The following is a 5807-nucleotide window of genomic DNA, read 5'->3' as shown; positions in this document are numbered from 1 at the left end:
TTGACTTTTTATTAGAAAACATGCTTGATACAATTTCCATCCAGTAAAATTTATTGAGATTGACTCAAAGTCCAGAAATGATAGATTTTTATAAATACTATTTGTGTGCCTGAGAGAAATGTTTTCTGTAATCTTTTGGTGCAATGTTCTGTATCCATTCAATAGGTCAGATTTTTAATCTGGTTTAAATCCTCTGTGTCATTATAATTCTTCTTCTGCAAACTATATCTATGATAGAAGTATATTAAAATCTCCTATTCTGTGCTCACTTCAGCAGCACATATACTAAAATTGGAATAACACAGAGAAGATTAGCATGGCCCCTGCACAAAAATGACATGCAAGTTTGTGAAGCATTTCATATTTTTCAGAAAAAAAGAATAAAAATCTCCTATTCTGCTTTTTTCCCCTCATGTAATTCTTTATTGGCTTTTGAGGACAGCATACCTTGTGCGACTCTGTACATTTTTATCTTACATATTACAAAGCCTTATTTTATGTTCTTACATATCAAGTTGTAATATTTGTGTTAATTAAAACATTTTTCATTATGAATTTATACTTCTCTAATGTTTAGAGAATATTTTGTTTCATATTCATGTATTCTTCTGTCTATTGATTAGTATTTCTAGCTGTATTTTTTCCATGCTTTTATCTATCACCTTTTTGTATCCTTATATTTTAGACATGTCTCTTGAAAATATTATATACAGGAATGTATGTGTGCATATTTATGAGTGCATATATACAAGAATATGAGTATATACAATATAGTACTCTTACATGTTAATTTTTATATTTCATGTTTATATATATTTATTAATAGCTTGAAAATCTTTTTTTCCATAGAACTTATTCCATTTAAATTTTTAAAATTTCTAATATTTGGGTATTAAAATTTTATTTTGTGCTTATATTTGCCTTCTTACAGGTTTCTTTTACTACCTTCTTTTGGGTTTGTCTATTTTTATTATTTCTGTTTTTCTTCTGCTAGGGAGTTATACTGTTTCTATTATTTTACTATTTACCCTCAATATTGAAACATACATAATTTCTAAAATTTTAAACTTACACAATATATTTATGCTCATTACAGGTAGTATAAAGATCTCAGAATATTTCACTTTTCCCCAACTTACGTTCTTACTGAATTTTTTTTTAATCTGATAAGACAGAATTCTCAGGTTTCCAACAGTCAAGTTGTCAGTCAGGTTCCAACAGTCAGGTTTCAACACTTATATTGGCATACCTATCTATCATTTTGTCCTTTTCTTCTTTCCTGAGAGCACGTGTGTCATAAAGACTGAAAACGCGGGTCTGAGATGGTAAGACAGGCTTTATGGTGGGCAATGATGGCTTGGCCTCATGGAGCCAGATTCGAGGAGATATCTAAGAGCTGATGGTCAAGGCATAGCAGGGGTCAAAAGTTAGGTAAGAGGAGAGTAGTTAGGGAAGCCTAGCCACATAGGGCGCTGGATCTTAGGCAAGGAGCTGGAAACCAGGGAATTTGGGCGAGACAGGACCCAGCAAGCTGTCCTGATCACAGATATGAGGCATCACAACCAGAAGAGCTGTACATTGAGGCACCTCCCAGCACCATCAGGGAGCATCTTACGTTTCTTTTGCTGAGAGGGGCACAAGCCCACAGGTGTGGTCAGTAAGTCTGTCAGGGAGCTGGAGGCGCAAATCAAACAGAGTCAAATAAGAACAGACCATATTGCAACCACTGACACTGTTCTCTTCAAAGTATTGATCTCCAGAGCATAGCTCAGTGACCAGCACTTAATAGGCACTCAGTCAATATATATTTGTTGACTTATTTACTGATTCATTGAACAATGGGAATATGCCAGGCTTTAGAATGATAAAAACATGAATTGGATATGTTTTCTAACCTCCAAATACTTATATCTAGGGGCTGAAGTCAATGTAACTAAAATATAAGTCATGATATAGGTACTAAGGAGAAGTTAAAATGGAGCCATTAGTGCTACCTGGGATTATCAGGATGGCTCCATGGAGGAGGTGGCAGGCTTGTTGGGAAGGTCAACTAGGTGGCATCTTCAGGCCATGGACAGCCACAGGGAGCATTGCTATTATTCTGAACCTGTGCTTCCTGAGTTATTAGCACTGAGGTCAAGGGCAAGGCCTTGCTCCATGGTGGACAGTGTTACTGGTGAAAACCTGGCAAACAGGAGAGGCTCCTCTTTCTACCTTTTTCTACCTCTCCACCACCACCTAACTTGGAGTGCTGTTGTTTCTGCTTCTTAAAAGTTTCCTGCCCAAGATGTTGAATAGACAGCCATCTGGTGATGTGTGTCTCACTCTACGTTGCAGTCCAGATGTATGAATCCTATGGCATTCTAAGTTTCTGAGGATGAGATCCAGGTCAGCTTCATTCCCATGTGTATTTTCTGCATAGTTCTGCCAACCCCAATGAGATAGCAAAAGTCTTGTACTTAAAGAGTAATCAGTTAATGAGGCCAAGTACAGTGGCTCATGCCTGTAATCTCAACACTTTGGGAGGCCAGGGTGGGAGGACTACTTGAGACCAGGAGTGCAAGACTAGCCTGGGCAACATGGTGAGATCCCCATCTGTACAAAACATAAAAAAGGTAGCTGGCTGTGCTGGCAAATGCCTGTGGTCTCAGCTATTCTGGAGGCTGAGGCAAAAGGATCACTTGAGCCCAGGGGTTCAAAGTTGCAGTAAGCTATGATCACACTATTGCACTCAAGCCTGGGTGACAGAAGGAGACCCTGTCCCTTAAAAAAAGAAGAAGAAAAAAAAATGAATCAGTTAAAAAGTATTGGATAAATGCTAGAATGAATACCTAAATTTAAAAATGGGGGAAATAAATGGAACATAGGAGAAAGCACAAGTAGATTTGTCAGGCAGGTCACCGAAACAGAGCCGAGCGAGAAAAGAAAAGAACGTTCAAGTATTTGGGTAGCAGTTGGCCATATAAAGGCATATCAAAATTCTGAGTGCTTGGGGGACAAGATAGGGGCAAGGTAAAAAGACTAGGAAAAGGACCAAGGCATATTCTTGAGGACTCTCAAAGCCATTGATGATAAACATCACTGGGATTCAGCTCTAGGTTGAGGGATGGCCATGGGCTACGTCACTTTCTACTACCAGCCTAGACTCCCCCAGCTAGGGCAGTTTTTACTGCAGCAAAGCAAGCAAGAAGGGAGCATGCCGTGTAGCTTCCACATTCTGTACACATGAACCCTCCCAGACTGCTGACACTCAACTTTCCCACAATCCCCTGTAAGCACCAGAGAAGTTTCTGGAAAGGGAAGCAAAACCTAGAGCCTGCCTAAGATTCCTTTAACTATGTAGACCTATCTGTCTACAGCATCATAGGACCACAGACCGAGCACCTGCTCTGACCTCCAAGGCTGCTTAGACAAGGCAGCACAGGCAGGCAGAGTCAAGATCGTCAGTGGGGTCTCCCATGCTGTCAAGAGGGAGATAACCACTACCTGAGCCACTTCTCAGGCCCACTCGCTCCTCTGCAGAGCCCTCCCTGTCATAGCTCTTGTCCTTGCCATTCTGAATCTGTTTAGCACCTATGTGATCCTGCCTTACAGGTTCACAGAGTTTATATGTTGCCATGCACAAAGATTAGAAGAGTCTTGACAGTAAAACCATATCATGTTTGTGTCATCATAGGGCCTAGTACAGTGTCATTCATCAAGGGTCCAACAGTGAGTCAGCCAACGAATACCTACAGTTCAATGTGTTTTAAATGCCAGGCTACACTCAGAAGATGTTCCATGGGAAGTAGGTTGATGTTGAGATTTGATTTGTGTGGTGATTTCCTGGGGCTGCACACAGTGGGTGGCTCAGAACAATAGAAATGGATTGTCTCACAGTTCTGGAGGCTGGAAGTCAGAAGTCTCACAGTTCTGGAGGCTGGAAGTCATAAGTCAAGGAACCAACCCTGTGACAGGCTGAAGGCTGTGAGACAGAATCTGTTCCAGGCATCTCTCCCAGCTTCTGGTAGCCTCACGCATTCCTTGGCTCATAGAGAGTGTTCTCCCTGTGTTTTCATGTCATCTTTCTTCTACACACGGCTGTCTCCATCTCTAAATTTCCCTTTTTCATGAGTACACCAGTCATATTGCCTTAGGGCCCACCCTAATGACTTCATCTAAATGTAAGCATTTGCAAAGACTCAATTTCCAAATAAGGTCATAGTCAAAGGTACTGGGTGTTAGGACTTGGCATCTTTTGGTACATATAATTCAACCCATAATAATTGTATTTGGACATTTGCAGATTCAGAGAAAGGGCATGTTAGGCTGTAGATAGAAATAAGCTAAGGCATGGAGATAGGAAGGGTGGGATTTATGTGCTTGAAAGAGTACATGGTCTCATTTGGTTCTGTGATTGGAATAATATCATGAATATAAGTACATCTGAATATATATAAACAAATTTCATGTACATGGACATAATAAAGTTCCCAGTGTAGACTCCGACTCACTTTTTATGTCTCTGGTTCTAGATTTTCCTTGTGTGTGTGTGTTTCAAGAGGTTACAGTTGGCTTAAAATGCTGCCTTGGTGCATTTAACATCCCTTTTAGTTTCACAGAGGTGAGGCACCACCTAATATAATAGGGTGCCTTTTGTGACAGGTTGGAAGAAACTTTGATCAGGAAATCAGGACAGATGGGCTCTCAGAAAAGGAAACTGACACCTCAATCATCAACTCCCCCCAGAACATTATGTAAACCAAGCTCATTTTTCATTCTTCAAGCATCGTGCTCTGTCCTGGATTGACAGCTCCCAGGAGACTGGCATGTGCAGCCTGCTCAAGGCTAAGAGTTAGAGTTTGTCAATCTCATCTTCATTCAAGCACCATCTCATCATTCAGCATGCCCTAGCTGTGACCCAAGTACCACTTCTGAGAAGTGCCACAGGGCCACATGTAAACAGATGCTCCACAATTTTTTTCCGGTGATAACAATGGTGATGGTAGAGATGATTCTGGCAGAGCTATGACAGTGGTGGTTATAGTGCTAATGACAGTAATGGTGGGAAATGTAATGTGTCAAGCCATTACTTCAGTGAGTGTCACATGCCTGAAGCTTAGTGAGAGGCTGTAGAACTTTATCCCTCCTGTATGCCTAGCTCTAGACTTGTCCCACAGTGGATGCTAAGTCAATACTTATTAATTAGAAAAATAATTATCCATTGTGATCATTTCTTATTGAGTTCACAATTCTACGCTCAGGAATTGAATCCTCACTCAACAATTTGTTAACTCTTTGATCCTTCAGAATTTTTAGCAACAAGTGTTGATACTCTATCTGGACATAGTGAGCCTTCAGTTAATGGACTCTTAGTATTATTATCCTCATTTGAGATTCACTAAGAAACAACCTAGATCTCTAACAGGCTAGTCATAGAGGCTGGGAACCTCTTTAACCAGTTTAAACACCAGTATAGCAATGGATGAACTGAAGGGGTGCTACCATATCTCTATAATCAATACCCATGATACTCCTCTGCCTTGGCCCCTACACAATGCTAGCTATGGGTTTGCAGTGAAGTTTATAAATGACCAACATGCCAATAAGTGACTCAGCAATAAATGACTGAAATTGTTGTTATCGATTCATTAAATCAAACCTCATTAGCTGTGACTAATATCTCTATGCCCTGTGTCTTAGGAAAGGAGGGGCTAAGGAGTTGACTTGGGCATCACCTTTGTTTCCCCATTGCAGCACTTCTCAGAGAAGTAAAATGAGAAGGCACAGGGAAGGGCCAGCGCCTCAACAAACAAATTGTGCGTTAG

At 40.5% G+C, this 5807-nt stretch overlaps 1 non-coding gene across 1 annotated transcript; it reads left to right on the top strand.

The window, feature by feature from the left end:
• The first annotated feature begins 261 nt into the window (after positions 1-261).
• On the top strand, positions 262-368 carry LOC135275460 (U6 spliceosomal RNA). Its single transcript, XR_010343093.1, has one exon. It is a non-coding gene; the product is annotated as a U6 spliceosomal RNA (small nuclear RNA).
• Positions 369-5807: the final 5439 nt, after the last annotated feature.

The sequence above is a fragment of the Aotus nancymaae genome, unplaced genomic scaffold (genome assembly GCF_030222135.1).
Source record: "Aotus nancymaae isolate 86718 unplaced genomic scaffold, 86718_ANA_hifiasm-v0.15.2.pri h1tg000016l, whole genome shotgun sequence".
NCBI classification, from domain to species: Eukaryota; Metazoa; Chordata; class Mammalia; order Primates; family Aotidae; genus Aotus; species Aotus nancymaae.
Note: the sequence above shows the minus strand (reverse complement) of the source record. Positions and strands in the feature narration are given on the sequence as shown.